This window comes from Oreochromis niloticus, unplaced genomic scaffold, assembly GCF_001858045.2.
Source record: "Oreochromis niloticus isolate F11D_XX unplaced genomic scaffold, O_niloticus_UMD_NMBU tig00006667_pilon, whole genome shotgun sequence".
Lineage (NCBI taxonomy): Eukaryota > Metazoa > Chordata > Actinopteri > Cichliformes > Cichlidae > Oreochromis > Oreochromis niloticus.
In genome coordinates this window covers 52,739-69,318 of record NW_020328116.1, presented here as the reverse complement: position 1 = coordinate 69,318, position 16,580 = coordinate 52,739, and the positions used below count along the sequence as shown (strand labels likewise).

The window sequence follows — 16,580 nt, the reverse complement described above, 5'->3', positions numbered from 1 at the left end:
GGTCAAGCCTGTCTATTGAGCAGAGTTTAGATTATGAAACTCTTAAGAAAACTGTGTTGCATGCATATGAACTTGTCCCTGAAGCATATCGGCAGAAATTTAGGAATCTTAATAAAACTGCTAACCAGACTTTTGTTGAGTTTGCGCGAGAAAAGAATGTGTTATTTGAGAAATGGTGTTGTTCATGTAAAGTTAAAACCGTGGAAGAGTTGAAAACTCTTATTTTGCTGGAGGACTTTAAAAAATGTTTGCCAGAACGCATAGTGACCTATTTAAACGAGCAAAAGGTTTCATCTCTCACCAACGCAGCACTTTTGGCTGACGAGTTTGTTTTAACGCACAAAAGTGTGTTCTGTGCACAGAATTCGTTTCCGGAAATTTTCTCTGAACGAAAAAGGTCACCAAAAGCAGTGCGTAACAATATGCCTGCGTTTATTGCTAAATCAAACGGTCGCGAATGTTTTTATTGTCAGGACTCAGGACATTTAATTGCTGCGTGCCCGGTATTAAAGAGAAAAGAAGCGAGGGGCGCTAAATCTCCTGCAGGCGTGGGTTTGATTAAAACCGCTTGCTCGCCAAAGGTGCGCATGGAGGCTGAACAAAACCCGAAAACTGACAGCGACCCGCAGTTTCTACCATTTGTGTCACGCGGCTTTGTTTCGTTGACAGGTGAAGAAAATGATAAAGTGCCAGTCACAATCCTGAGAGATACGGGTGCGTATCACTCATTTTTACTAGAGTCTGTACTGCCTTTATCTGAGAAAACATCCTGTGTTCCGACATACTAGTGTGGGGAATAAAAATGAGTGTGACCAAAGCCCCTCTGCATATGGTACACCTGCATTCGCCGTTAGTGTCGGGCTACGTTAAAGTCGCCGTGCGCCAGCGATTGCCAATTGAAGGAGTTTCCTTCATTCTGGGTAATGATCTAGCTGGTGGGCATGTTTTTCCCCGCCAGAAGTCGTTGATGTTCCTGCCCTCGCTGCTGATTCAGGCTCACCCGCTTCAGAGGTGTTTCCTGCGTGCGCAATTACTCGTGCGCAGGCTCGTAAAATGGGTGAGATGGTGGACTTGTCGGGGTCGTTTATGGCAACGCTTGATGAAGACGACTCTTTTGTGTCACCCATTGAGTCTGTGAAAATATCAGCATGTGATGTTCCAGAAATGATTCCTGAAGACATTAATCAAAGCTTAAACATGTCCAGAGAAATGTCGATCAAAGGCAGCAGGGTGACCCTTCACTGGTGCCTTGTTTTTCCTCTGTTGTGGACAGAGAGGCATCTAAAGCGCCAGTAAAATATTTCCTTGAGAACGGTGTGCTTTTGCGGTCTTGGTCTCCTGACTCGACTGATCTACACAGAGTAAATCAGGTACTGGTGCCAAAGGAATATAGACTCCAGATTCTCAGTCTCGCGCACGATGCCAGCTTAGCTGGACATCTTGGGGTCAAGAAGACGTATCACCGTGTATTACGTAACTTCTTTTGGCCTGGATTAAAATCGGATGTGGTGAAATATTGTCGCTCATGTCATACTTGCCAGGTAGTGGGAAAGCCAAATAAACCGATTCCACCAGCGCCTCTTCACCCTATTCCAGCGTTGGGTGAGCCATTTGAGAGGGTTCTGTTGGACTGTGTGGGCCCGTTGCCAAAATCGAAATCAGGCCACCAGTACATATTAACTGTAATGTGCGCTGCCACTCGCTTTCCAGAGGCAATCCCATTACGCACATTAAAGGCAAAGAACGTTGTGAAAGCCCTCACAAAATTCTTTTCAACTTTTGGGTTACCCAGAGTTGTTCAAACTGATCAGGGAACAAACTTTATGTCAAAGGTGTTTGCCCAGGTTTTGAAGGAGTTAAAAATTAAACATCAGAGGTCCAGCCCTTATCACCCAGAGAGTCAAGGTGCACTGGAACGATTTCATCAAACCCTAAAAACCATGTTGCGCAAATACTGCCTTGAATCAGGTAAAGACTGGGAGGAGGGACTTCCACTTCTGCTTTTTGCTGTTAGAGAAGCCACCCAGGAATCCCTTGGATTTAGTCCGGCTGACTTAGTTTTTGGACACACTGTGCGCGGTCCCCTGCGACTGCTTAAAGAAAAGTGGTTATCAGAGTCGCATCAAGCCGAACATAATGTGTTAGATTACGTTTGCAGTTTTAGAGAGCGTCTTTTCCGGGCATGTCAGCTGGCCCGTGAAAATTTGGAACAAACCCAAGGCAACATGAAAGCCCGGTATGATAAAAGGACGGTGGTCCGACATTTTGCTCCTGGTGAAAAGGTTCTGGTGTTGCTTCCTTTAGTCGGGTCTAGCCTCCATGCTCAGTTTTCCGGTCCCTATGAGGTGGACAAAAAGATTAGTGACACTAGCTACGCAGTAAAAACTCCTGATCGAAGGAGAAATTGAGGGTTTGCCACGTTAACATGCTTAAACGCTATGCTTCTAGAGAGGACGCGGCAGCTGAAAAAACCTCACCCATAGCGCCTGTCTCTGTGAGTTCGGCACCACCACTGTATGTTTTGCAAGATGATGACTTGATTGAGAAGAGCGGTTGTATGCCTGTTGCCCGTTTGCGAAACTCAGAAGTGTTAGGAAACTTAGAATCTTTTCTGTCGCATCTGTCAGGTTCCGCCCGCAAAGATATCAGTGATCTGATCGAAGCTAATTTGCTGATTTTCTCTGACCATCCCCGGCAAACGTCTGTGCTGTTTCATGATATTGTTGTGGAAGTTGATAAGCCAATAAAACAACACGCTTATAGAGTGAATCCAACCAAGCGGATTTTAATGCAACAGGAAGTAGAGTACCTGGTTAAACATGGGTTAGCTGAGCCCAGTAACAGTGCGTGGAGTTCGCCCTGCATTTTGGTGCCGAAACCTGATAACACCCCACGTTTCTGTACCGATTTCAGAAAGGTTAATGCAGTCACAAAACCAGATTCCTTTCCTCTTCCCAGAATGGAGGACTGCATTGATCGTGTCGGCTCAGCTACATTTGTCACTAAATTAGACCTGTTAAAAGGGTATTGGCAAGTTCCGTTAACCCCCAGAGCTTCTGAAGTCTCCGCTTTTGTAACTCCAGATCATTTCCTCCAATATACTGTAATGCCCTTCGGGTTGCGAAACGCACCTGCAACATTCCAGCGTCTAATGCAGAGGGTATTGTGTGGAGTGAAAAACTGTGAGGCATACTTGGATGACATTGTCGTTTATTCTCCAACATGGTCAGAACATCTAGAAACGCTCTCTCAGGTGTTCAGACGTTTTTGCGAATCTTGTCTCACATTAAACCTCTCTAAGTGTGAGTTTGGGAAAGCCACCATTACTTATTTGGGGAAACAGGTCGGACAGGGGCAAGTGCGCCCTGTGACTGCGAAAGTACAGGCCATTGTTGATTTTCCTGTCCCGCAGACAAAAAGAGCTCTGCGTCGCTTTTTAGGAATGGCTGGTTTTTATCGAGGGTTTTGCAGAAATTTCTCTGATGTGGTTAGTCCCCTAACTGATCTTGTTAGCCCTTTAAAGCCTTTTATTTGGTCTCCAGCATGTCAGGTGGCATTCGAGTCTGCCAAGGCATTGTTGTGCAGTGCACCAGTGCTAGCTGCGCCGAATTTTGAGCGCTCTTTTAAATTAGAAGTAGATGCCAGCGCGTGTGGTGCAGGCGCTGTTTATTACAGGAAGATGGTCGTGGCGTAGATCATCCCGTCTGCTACTTTTCGAAAAAGTTTAACAGACACCAGACCCATTATAGTACCATTGAAAAGGAGGCTCTTGCCTTACTACTTGCTTTACAGCACTTTGAGGTCTATGTTGGGTCAAGTGTTTTGCCCGTGCACGTGTTTACCGACCACAACCCACTGGTGTTTCTTTCCCAAATGCGCAATTCCAACCAAAGACTTATGCGCTGGTCCTTGTTACTGCAAGATTTTAACTTGGAGATCAGTTACAAGAAAGGGAAAGAGAATGTGTTGGCTGATACTCTGTCTAGGGCACTTTCTCCTTGAATTAAACATTTGGTGGTAATGTTAATTCTTGGGTAAGGGGTGTTACGACTGGGATTGTAATTATATGCAAATTTGAGTGTGCAGGTGCTCCTCCGTGGTTGGTGCATCCAGGGTGGATGGCTCGCACCGATTGGCTGACGACCGGGAGGCAGCGGATGAGAAGAGACCACCAGGGACTGCCATTCATTCATCCTCGGCCCAACCCAACCGGCAGACCGTTCACTGTGTCACTGTTACTATGTTGGTTAATGTAAGAGCATGTAGGGGTGGACCGCCTTTTTGTTTGATCAGTTTTCTCCTGTTTCTGTTAGGTAGGGAGGAAAGTGATTGTCGTTTGGTTTAGTTCTTTTGAGTAGGTAAGTTGTGTTTATTCCTGAGATAGGCTATCTTTTGTTTGTTGTTTTGGCCTTGGGTTCACCCTGAAGTTATGATATGCTCCCTTCCTTTGTTTAACTGCACTCATTGTAAATAAATCACTGTCACAAAATATTAAGTGTGTGACGTGCTGCTTGGGGTTGGACGGGGATGGATCACCCTTTATGTTGTGGTCTGGCCGCGCCTAGACGGGCCATAACACTGAATCTTTGAGATGATTAAACTTAATCTAAGTCTGGTGTGACTTTGAGAACATAAGGGTAATGGTGTTACTTTGTCTCTGTTAGAGCTCCCCCTGCTGGTCAGGGTGGCAGCAAAAAAAACATTTTTGCAAGAGCTTTGTAAACACTGGCAATCCCACGTCTCCCAAACTGCCTACCACCTCATTTATTTCAAGCATCGGCTTATTAATTATCTCTCTGTTAGTCTCTACATCCTTCCTATAGCCGTTATGTGACATTTGGAAATTATCCTACAGACAATCGCACCAGATCTCTTGTTTTTTCTCTTTTCTTTTTGAAATTCAGCATATTCATGCAGGATAAGACCAACACTAAAAAGAGAAGATGAGAACCTGAAAGACATGTATTTCATGCTTCTAGATTATTTAATATTTTAGGGGTGGCTGTAGCTCAGGAGGTAGAGCAGGTCACCTACACCTACAGACAACGATGAGACGGCCTATAGAGAGGAGGTGATGGCACTGTACGAGTGGTGCCTGGAAAATAACCTGACTCTCAACATCAGCAAAACTAGAGAAATGATAGTGGACTACCGGAAACGACCAGTCAGGGAACACCAGCCCATCCACATCAACGGTGTCAAGGTCGAAAGGGTCAGCAGCTTCAAGTTCCTTGGAGTCAACATCACTGAGGACTTCTCCTGGACCCTCCACACAGACACTGCTATCAGGAAAGCTCGCCAGCAGCTTTACTTCCTGAGGAGGCTGAGGAAGTTTAGCATGAACGCCAACATCACCTCAAATTTTTACAGGTGTGCAATTGAGAGCTTGCTGACGAGCTGCATCACAGTTTTGGTACGGAAGCTGCTCTGCCAGCAGCCGTAAATCACTACAGAGGGTGGTGAAGGCAGCAGAGCACATCACTGGCACGAGGCTTCCTGCCATTCAGGACATTTATCTCCAGCGAATCCTCCGTAAAGCACACAGCATCATCAAGGACCACAGCCACCCAGCACATCAGCTCTTCTCCTTGTTACCATCTGGCAGACGTTACAGGAGTCTGTCTGCTCGGACTACAAGACTTAAAAACAGTTTTTACCACCAAGCCATACGACACCTCAACCACAACACTTAAACACACACAACACAGCACTCAGAAGCTACCCTGCAGCTTCACAAGTACTCTGTTTAATCTGCACTGGTCACTTCACTTTATTGTTATTGATATTTATATTTAAAAAGTGCAATACTGTAATTTTCTGCTGCTCATTCCTGTGCAATATCCCATCTGCCCTCCCGTCATATTTCTTTTCAAGATTTTCTTATTTAATCACTAGTGTACATATATTTATATTTATAGATACATATATATTTAGTCATCTTTTCTCTTTTACCATGTCTCTCTAATATTTTGCTCTTTACTATTTTTTTATTTTTTATTTTATTTTATTATATTTTGTTATATTTTCTCCTACTGTATCATGCTGCTGAGTGACTGCTGCTCGTCAAACACATTTCATTGCAATGTTGACCCTGTGCTAACTTGGATATGACAAATAAAACTGAAAACTGGGAATCCCCGGCAGCCTACGTCTATTGCAGCATAACTAAGGGAGGATTCAGGGTCACCTGGTCCAGCCCTAACTATATGCTTTAGCAAAAAGGAAAGTTTTAAGCCTAATCTTGAAAGTAGAGATAGTGTCTGTCTCCCGAATCCAAACTGGAAGCTGGTTCCACAGAAGAGGGGCCTGAAAACTGAAGGCTCTCCCTCCCATTCTACTTTTAAATACTCTAGGAACAGCAAGTAGGCCTGCAGAGCGAGAGCGAAGTGCTCTAATAGGGTGATATGGCACTACAAGGTCATTAAGATAAGATGGGGCCTGATTATTTAAGACCTTGTATGTGAGGAGCAGGATTTTGAATTCAATTCTGGATTTAACAGGAAGCCAATGAAGGGAAGCCAAAACAGGAGAAATATGCTCTCTCTTTCTAGTCCCTGTCAGGACTCTTGCTGCAGCATTTTGGATCAGCTGAAGGCTTTTCAGCGAGTTTTTAGGACATCCTGATAATAAAGAATTACAGTAGTCCAGCCTGGAAGTAATAAATGCATGAACTAGTTTTTCAGCATCGCTCTGAGACAGGATATTTCTAATTTTAAAGATATTGCGCAAATGGAAGAAAGAAGTCCTACATATTTGTTTAATATGTGCGTTGAAGGACATGTCCTGGTCAAAAATGACTCCAAGGTTCCTCACAGCATTACTGAAGGCCAAGGTAATGCCATCCAGAGTAAGAATCTGGTTAGATACCATATTTCTAAGATTTTCAGGGCCAAGTATAATAACTTCAGTTTTATCTGAATTAAGAAGCAGAAAGTTAGCGGCCATCCAGGTCTTTATGTCTTTAAGGCATTCCTGCAGTTTAACTAATTGGTGTGTGTTACCCGGCTTCATGGATAGATAGAGCTGCGTGTCATCTGCATAGCAGTGAAAATTTATGCTATGTCTTCTAATGATGCTGCCTAGGGGAAGCATGTATAATGTAAATAGAATTGGTCCTAGCACCGAACCCTGTGGAACACCATAATTGACCTTAGTGTGTGAAGAGGACTCTCCATTTACTTGAACAAATTGGAGTCTATTAGACAGATATGATACAAACCACTGCAGCACAGTACCTGTAATACCTACAGCATGTTCTAATCGCTCTAATAGGATATTATGGTCAACAGTATCAAACGCAGCACTAAGGTCTAGCAGGACAAGCACAGAGATGAATCCACTGTCAGAGGCCATAAGAAGATCATTTGTAACCTTCACTAAAGCTGTTTCTGTGCTGTGATGAGCTCTGAAACCTGACTGAAACTCTTCAGATAAGCCATTCCTCTGCAGATGACCTGTTAGCTGTTTGACAACTACTCCAACACTTCCAGTGTTAAGAGCCCAGACCCATTTTTTACCGTCATAAAAACCATGGGACAGTCAATTCTGAAACATTAACAGAAAGTGTCCTCAATGTGTAAAGGGGCAGTGACACCTGTGTCACTGTGGGTGCTTAATATATACATTTTAAATTGTTATTGATCCCTTTACCCCGAATCCTAAAGTATATATTTATTTTCTTACTCTTCTTATATTTGTTGTTTGTTTACTTGCACTGCTGTAACTGGAGCCTCGTCGTCTCGTCTCTCTACATACTGGACTGTATGTAGCGGAGATGACAATAAAGTTTACTTTGACTTCAGCAGCGCGCAGGCGCACTGAGAGCTCTCGCGCTCACTTTTCAGGTATAGAATTTCGAAAAAACATCAGTGCAAATTATAAGTCTGTATCATGATGTCTGGTGTTTTCGTGTTGTTGGTTTGTTTTAATTTTGTTTTATTTTGCGAGTTGGTTATTAGATGCTGCTCCAGTCAGCCAGAGAATCCCCCGCCGCCCCGCCCTCTCCTCCCTGTGCTGCAAGAAGCAGGCGCACCTCGCAAACGGAGGGCGCCCTTACTCCCAGCAAATGGGCGATAGAAAACCGATCGGTGCCTATGCCATTCCCAATATGCGCTGGCTGATGTCGGGGCAGCATGAGTACGAGCAATTTATTTATTTATTTATTTTGCCGATGCCCGTGATGCCGCCCCCCACCAGGATGCAGCCCCGGTCAACTGCCCTGTCGCCCGTATCTAAAACCGCTACTGATTGTAACATTGTAAACATAATGTTACAATTTTACATTATGTTAAATTGTAACATAATGTAAAATTGTAACATTGTAAACATAATGTTACAATTTTACATTAAAATTGCAACATTGTAAACATAATGTTACAATTTTACATCAAAATTGCAACATTGTAAACATAATGTTACAATTTTACATTATGTTACAATTTAACATAATGTAAAATTGTAACATTGTAAACATAATGTTACAATTTTACATTATGTTCCTGTCAGAGTCGGACGGTGCCCCGACCGGTCGACCTGTGTGTGTGTTTGTTCTCCTCTCTCTCGCTCTGCTTTTTCTCCGGCTCCGCTGCGATTGTCACGCGGTCGCGTAGCAACGGAAGACCTCAGACCCGGAAGTGCTGCCGCTCTGAGCTGCCTCAGCTGCGACCGATTTGTCGCCAGCTACTGCCAATTATCCACCATCGTTGGCAGGGCTGTTTAACGGTGTGGCTGAGTGACAGACAGCGCTGGAGTATTGCACCAAGCCTGGAAGCGAACGAGACGGAAGGGGAGACTTCACTGATTCTCTGGAGTTTTGTGGACGCACGAGGGGAGACGGGGAGAGGAGCACTGAAGGGACTTGCACTGTGGATAACTGTGGATTGGTTTTGGCTTCACTGTAAATAAAGACACTGTTCAACTTAAACGAGAGGTCAGCGTCTGGGTTCGCTAACTCACCACCCTTAACAGTTACAATTTAACATAATGTAAAATTGTAACATTATGTTTACAATGTTACAATTTTACATTATGTTAAATTGTAACATAATGTAAAATTGTAACATTATTTTTACAATGTTACAATATAAAATTGTAACATTATTTTTACAATGTTACAATTTTACATTGTGTTAAATTGTAACATTATGTTTACAATGTTACAATTTTACATTGTGTTAAATTGTAACATAATGCTTAACAGATAATGGTTATCCTTTTTTTATATCATACACAATTGTCTTTTTCACAGGTATTGATGGTAATTTGCAGTGGTTTAGTATTGATTGAAATACCTGTGAAGTCCTGTTGGTTTTTAATGATGATTTTATTGTTGCTTCAATATTATCCAAGGTTGCAAACGTGGTGGAAAATCAGAATCAGAATTTAACATTGATCCAACATCAGACCCTAACATTGTTTCAATATAGGACAGCGAACTGGATGAAAGTGACAGCGAGTACGAGAGGATCCCAGAGTCAGGCCTGAGGAACAGTTGTGTTTGTGTGTGTGTGTGTGTGTGTGTGTGTGTGTGTGTTTGTGTGTGTGTGTGTGCGTGTGTGAGTGTGTGAGTGTGTGTGTGTGTGTGAGTGTGAGTGTGCGTGCCCTCACAGAAGGAAGGTCACAGCAGGAGCTTTTTCAAACGCATTTCCAATCATTTTTTTACAAGAAGTGTGGCTCATACAATGGTATAAATGTATTATTTGCGATACTTTATAAATATGAAACTCTAAAGATTTTGAGTTCATGCACATTGTGAAACAAGAATCTAAATATTTTGTGTCACAATGATTTCTATAAAAGCATGTTGTTTATGGGCATAATGTGACAAATCTTTTGCGGGCCCTATTAATGATCAATGGTAATTGAAGAGGAAGCTGAACCCAGGCTCTGGACATTTTCATGACAAGTGACAGCGCAGACATCTACTAATGAGAGAACATGTTTTATCATCATAAAGACTGTGATATGAAGCATCGTTAAAGTGTCACTTCAGTAATGTTGACTCGTGTTTTTAATAGATGACTTTAAAACACTAAACTCTAATTTCTGTGGTTTATTTTAAGTTTACAGAATATAACATGTGGTAAGACGATGAGTTTTACTTCTCACAGGTCGTGTTATGTGTATCTATTTATCATGTATGCTACTTTGCTCTGTGGACTGTAAAATGTTTCATTGTGTTCATGAAATAAACCAGACTTTCACCGTCTGCATCTTTTACTGTTTTTCTGCTTTTGTTCACTCCAAGTTTGACAAACCCACAGATATCCAGAGTTAACTTGCTAACAATGTGGAGCAGTCTCAGTGTATTTAGCTGCTTTTTCCCTAAACACAACCAACTGAGAGAAACGCTTGTAGTCCTCACTTTGGTCATTTTGAACACTGAAGGAGATTTGTTCCATAGACACCTTATACTAGTGTTTCCTGCACTTAATCCATCACTACTATGTTCTATTAAAATTCAGATTCCTTTTATAGTTTGGAGTGAAATTTGTTAAACCGTTGCTTAATGTGACAGAAGTACACGTCACTCTTTACTAACACATTTGTAGATAAGTTTATTGCTGAACCACACAACTAGCAGTCTCACACACTCTTTAGGGTTTTGAAGTTTTGTGTGTAATGGTTTAGTCTATCAAACCTTACCCTTTTCTCCCCAGTATCACAACAGTATGACTCCCAAAGTACGGATCAGTAAACAACCAATGATTCTAAAGCCAGAACAGAAAGATACGGTTGGAAGATGCATGATTGCGTTTTTATGATGCATAGTAAAACTATACCCCCTCTTCTTCTTCTCTGTGTTGTTGTTGTTCTTGTGTGTGTGTGTGTGTGTGTGTGTGTGTGTGTGTTTTGTTTGTTTGTTTTGTTTTTTTAAGGTCGGGTTTCTGAATCCAGTGAAGGTACGTCCACTGAGGATCTGCGCCTCACGCTCCGCATAAGAGAGGTGGAGACCCGAAACAGGCAGCTGGAGGTGCAGGCTATGCATCTCCGTATCAGGGCTCTTGAGCTTGAAAAGGGCTCAGCTGGTGTTTCCCCGACGTCATCAAGCACAAGTGCTTCTTCTTCTGCCAGCTTTGACATAAGTAAGCACATCAAGTTGGTTCCCCCGTTTCGTGAGTCTGAGGTAGACTCTTATTTTAGAGCATTCGAGCGCATAGCCGCTGCTTTGAAGTGGCCGAAGGAGTTTTGGTCCCTCTTACTTCAATGTAAGCTTGTGGGAAAAGCCCAGGAAGTGTGGTCAAGCCTGTCTATTGAGCAGAGTTTAGATTATGAAACTCTTAAGAAAACTGTGTTGCATGCATATGAACTTGTCCCTGAAGCATATCGGCAGAAATTTAGGAATCTTAATAAAACTGCTAACCAGACTTTTGTTGAGTTTGCGCGAGAAAAGAATGTGTTATTTGAGAAATGGTGTTGTTCATGTAAAGTTAAAACCGTGGAAGAGTTGAAAACTCTTATTTTGCTGGAGGACTTTAAAAAATGTTTGCCAGAACGCATAGTGACCTATTTAAACGAGCAAAAGGTTTCATCTCTCACCAACGCAGCACTTTTGGCTGACGAGTTTGTTTTAACGCACAAAAGTGTGTTCTGTGCACAGAATTCGTTTCCGGAAATTTTCTCTGAACGAAAAAGGTCACCAAAAGCAGTGCGTAACAATATGCCTGCGTTTATTGCTAAATCAAACGGTCGCGAATGTTTTTATTGTCAGGACTCAGGACATTTAATTGCTGCGTGCCCGGTATTAAAGAGAAAAGAAGCGAGGGGCGCTAAATCTCCTGCAGGCGTGGGTTTGATTAAAACCGCTTGCTCGCCAAAGGTGCGCATGGAGGCTGAACAAAACCCGAAAACTGACAGCGACCCGCAGTTTCTACCATTTGTGTCACGCGGCTTTGTTTCGTTGACAGGTGAAGAAAATGATAAAGTGCCAGTCACAATCCTGAGAGATACGGGTGCGTATCACTCATTTTTACTAGAGTCTGTACTGCCTTTATCTGAGAAAACATCCTGTGGTTCCGACATACTAGTGTGGGGAATAAAAATGAGTGTGACCAAAGCCCCTCTGCATATGGTACACCTGCATTCGCCGTTAGTGTCGGGCTACGTTAAAGTCGCCGTGCGCCAGCGATTGCCAATTGAAGGAGTTTCCTTCATTCTGGTAATGATCTAGCTGGTGGGCATGTTTTTCCCCCGCCAGAAGTCGTTGATGTTCCTGCCCTCGCTGCTGATTCAGGCTCACCCGCTTCAGAGGTGTTTCCTGCGTGCGCAATTACTCGTGCGCAGGCTCGTAAAATGGGTGAGATGGTGGACTTGTCGGGGTCGTTTATGGCAACGCTTGATGAAGACGACTCTTTTGTGTCACCCATTGAGTCTGTGAAAATATCAGCATGTGATGTTCCAGAAATGATTCCTGAAGACATTAATCAAAGCTTAAACATGTCCAGAGAAATGTCGATCAAAGCGCAGCAGGGTGACCCTTCACTGGTGCCTTGTTTTTCCTCTGTTGTGGACAGAGAGGCATCTAAAGCGCCAGTAAAATATTTCCTTGAGAACGGTGTGCTTTTGCGGTCTTGGTCTCCTGACTCGACTGATCTACACAGAGTAAATCAGGTACTGGTGCCAAAGGAATATAGACTCCAGATTCTCAGTCTCGCGCACGATGCCAGCTTAGCTGGACATCTTGGGGTCAAGAAGACGTATCACCGTGTATTACGTAACTTCTTTTGGCCTGGATTAAAATCGGATGTGGTGAAATATTGTCGCTCATGTCATACTTGCCAGGTAGTGGGAAAGCCAAATAAACCGATTCCACCAGCGCCTCTTCACCCTATTCCAGCGTTGGGTGAGCCATTTGAGAGGGTTCTGTTGGACTGTGTGGGCCCGTTGCCAAAATCGAAATCAGGCCACCAGTACATATTAACTGTAATGTGCGCTGCCACTCGCTTTCCAGAGGCAATCCCATTACGCACATTAAAGGCAAAGAACGTTGTGAAAGCCCTCACAAAATTCTTTTCAACTTTTGGGTTACCCAGAGTTGTTCAAACTGATCAGGGAACAAACTTTATGTCAAAGGTGTTTGCCCAGGTTTTGAAGGAGTTAAAAATTAAACATCAAAGGTCCAGCCCTTATCACCCAGAGAGTCAAGGTGCACTGGAACGATTTCATCAAACCCTAAAAACCATGTTGCGCAAATACTGCCTTGAATCAGGTAAAGACTGGGAGGAGGGACTTCCACTTCTGCTTTTTGCTGTTAGAGAAGCCACCCAGGAATCCCTTGGATTTAGTCCGGCTGACTTAGTTTTTGGACACACTGTGCGCGGTCCCCTGCGACTGCTTAAAGAAAAGTGGTTATCAGAGTCGCATCAAGCCGAACATAATGTGTTAGATTACGTTTGCAGTTTTAGAGAGCGTCTTTTCCGGGCATGTCAGCTGGCCCGTGAAAATTTGGAACAAACCCAAGGCAACATGAAAGCCCGGTATGATAAAAGGACGGTGGTCCGACATTTTGCTCCTGGTGAAAAGGTTCTGGTGTTGCTTCCTTTAGTCGGGTCTAGCCTCCATGCTCAGTTTTCCGGTCCCTATGAGGTGGACAAAAAGATTAGTGACACTAGCTACGCAGTAAAAACTCCTGATCGAAGGAGAAAATTGAGGGTTTGCCACGTTAACATGCTTAAACGCTATGCTTCTAGAGAGGATGCGGCAGCTGAAAAAACCTCACCCATAGCGCCTGTCTCTGTGTGTTCGGCACCACCACTGTATGTTTTGCAAGATGATGACTTGATTGAGAAGAGCGGTTGTATGCCTGTTGCCCGTTGCGAAACTCAGAAGTGTTAGGAAACTTAGAATCTTTTCTGTCGCATCTGTCAGGTTCCGCCCGCAAAGATATCAGTGATCTGATCGAAGCTAATTTGCTGATTTTCTCTGACCATCCCCGGCAAACGTCTGTGCTGTTTCATGATATTGTTGTGGAAGTTGATAAGCCAATAAAACAACACGCTTATAGAGTGAATCCAACCAAGCGGATTTTAATGCAACAGGAAGTAGAGTACCTGGTTAAACATGGGTTAGCTGAGCCCAGTAACAGTGCGTGGAGTTCGCCCTGCATTTTGGTGCCGAAACCTGATAACACCCCACGTTTCTGTACCGATTTCAGAAAGGTTAATGCAGTCACAAAACCAGATTCCTTTCCTCTTCCCAGAATGGAGGACTGCATTGATCGTGTCGGCTCAGCTACATTTGTCACTAAATTAGACCTGTTAAAAGGGTATTGGCAAGTTCCGTTAACCCCCAGAGCTTCTGAAGTCTCCGCTTTTGTAACTCCAGATCATTTCCTCCAATATACTGTAATGCCCTTCGGGTTGCGAAACGCACCTGCAACATTCCAGCGTCTAATGCAGAGGGTATTGTGTGGAGTGAAAAACTGTGAGGCATACTTGGATGACATTGTCGTTTATTCTCCAACATGGTCAGAACATCTAGAAACGCTCTCTCAGGTGTTCAGACGTTTTTGCGAATCTTCTCTCACATTAAACCTCTCTAAGTGTGAGTTTGGGAAAGCCACCATTACTTATTTGGGGAAACAGGTCGGACAGGGGCAAGTGCGCCCTGTGACTGCGAAAGTACAGGCCATTGTTGATTTTCCTGTCCCGCAGACAAAAGAGCTCTGCGTCGCTTTTTAGGAATGGCTGGTTTTTATCGAGGGTTTTGCAGAAATTTCTCTGATGTGGTTAGTCCCCTAACTGATCTTGTTAGCCCTTTAAAGCCTTTTATTTGGTCTCCAGCATGTCAGGTGGCATTCGAGTCTGCCAAGGCATTGTTGTGCAGTGCACCAGTGCTAGCTGCGCCGAATTTTGAGCGCTCTTTTAAATTAGAAGTAGATGCCAGCGCGTGTGGTGCAGGCGCTGTTTTATTACAGGAAGATGGTCGTGGCGTAGATCATCCCGTCTGCTACTTTTCGAAAAAGTTTAACAGACACCAGACCCATTATAGTACCATTGAAAAGGAGGCTCTTGCCTTACTACTTGCTTTACAGCACTTTGAGGTCTATGTAGGGTCAAGTGTTTTGCCCGTGCAGGTGTTTACCGACCACAACCCACTGGTGTTTCTTTCCCAAATGCGCAATTCCAACCAAAGACTTATGCGCTGGTCCTTGTTACTGCAAGATTTTAACTTGGAGATCAGTTACAAGAAAGGGAAAGAGAATGTGTTGGCTGATACTCTGTCTAGGGCACTTTCTCCTTGAATTAAACATTTTGGTGGTAATGTTAATTCTTGGTAAGGGGGTGTTACGACTGGGATTGTAATCATATGCAAATTTGAGTGTGCAGGTGCTCCTCCGTGGTTGGTGCATCCAGGGTGGATGGCTCGCACCGATTGGCTGACGACCGGGAGGCAGCGGATGAGAAGAGACCACCAGGGACTGCCATTCATTCATCCTCGGCCCAACCCAACCGGCAGACCGTTCACTGTGTCACTGTTACTATGTTGGTTAATGTAAGAGCATGTAGGGGTGGACCGCCTTTTTGTTTGATCAGTTTTCTCCTGTTTCTGTTAGGTAGGGAGGAAAGTGATTGTCGTTTGGTTTAGTTCTTTTGAGTAGGTAAGTTGTGTTTATTCCTGAGATAGGCTATCTTTTGTTTGTTGTTTTGGCCTTGGGTTCACCCTGAAGTTATGATATGCTCCCTTCCTTTGTTTAACTGCACTCATTGTAAATAAATCACTGTCACAAAATATTAAGTGTGTGACGTGCTGCTTGGGGTTGGACGGGGATGGATCACCCTTTATGTTGTGGTCTGGCCGCGCCTAGACGGGCCATAACACTGAATCTTTGAGATGATTAAACTTAATCTAAGTCTGGTGTGACTTTTGAGAACATAAGGGTAATGGTGTTACTTTGTCTCTGTTAGAGCTCCCCCTGCTGGTCAGGGTGGCAGCAAAAAAAACATTTTTTGCAAGAGCTTTGTAAACACTGGCAATCCCACGTCTCCCAAACTGCCTACCACCTCATTTATTTCAAGCATCGGCTTATTAATTATCTCTCTGTTAGTCTCTACATCCTTCCTATATCCGTTATGTGACATTTGGAAATTATCCTACAGACAATCGCACCAGATCTCTTGTTTTTTCTCTTTTCTTTTTGAAATTCAGCATATTCATGCAGGATAAGACCAACACTAAAAGAGAAGATGAGAACCTGAAAGACATGTATTTCATGCTTCTAGATTATTTAATATTTTAGGGGTGGCTGTAGCTCAGGAGGTAGAGCAGGTCACCTACACCTACAGACAACGATGAGACGGCCTATAGAGAGGAGGTGATGGCACTGTACGAGTGGTGCCTGGAAAATAACCTGACTCTCAACATCAGCAAAACTAGAGAAATGATAGTGGACTACCGGAAACGACCAGTCAGGGAACACCAGCCCATCCACATCAACGGTGTCAAGGTCGAAAGGGTCAGCAGCTTCAAGTTCCTTGGAGTCAACATCACTGAGGACTTCTCCTGGACCCTCCACACAGACACTGCTATCAGGAAAGCTCGCCAGCAGCTTTACTTCCTGAGGAGGCTGAGGAAGTTTAGCA

At 43.7% G+C, this 16,580-nt stretch overlaps 1 long non-coding RNA gene across 1 annotated transcript; it reads left to right on the top strand.

The window, feature by feature from the left end:
* The first annotated feature begins 1,890 nt into the window (after positions 1–1,890).
* LOC109200499 (uncharacterized) lies at positions 1,891–4,491 on the top strand. The gene is made up of 2 exons (XR_002060667.2): positions 1,891–2,236; positions 4,087–4,491. It is a non-coding gene; the product is annotated as an uncharacterized LOC109200499 (long non-coding RNA).
* The last annotated feature ends 12,089 nt before the right edge of the window (positions 4,492–16,580 follow it).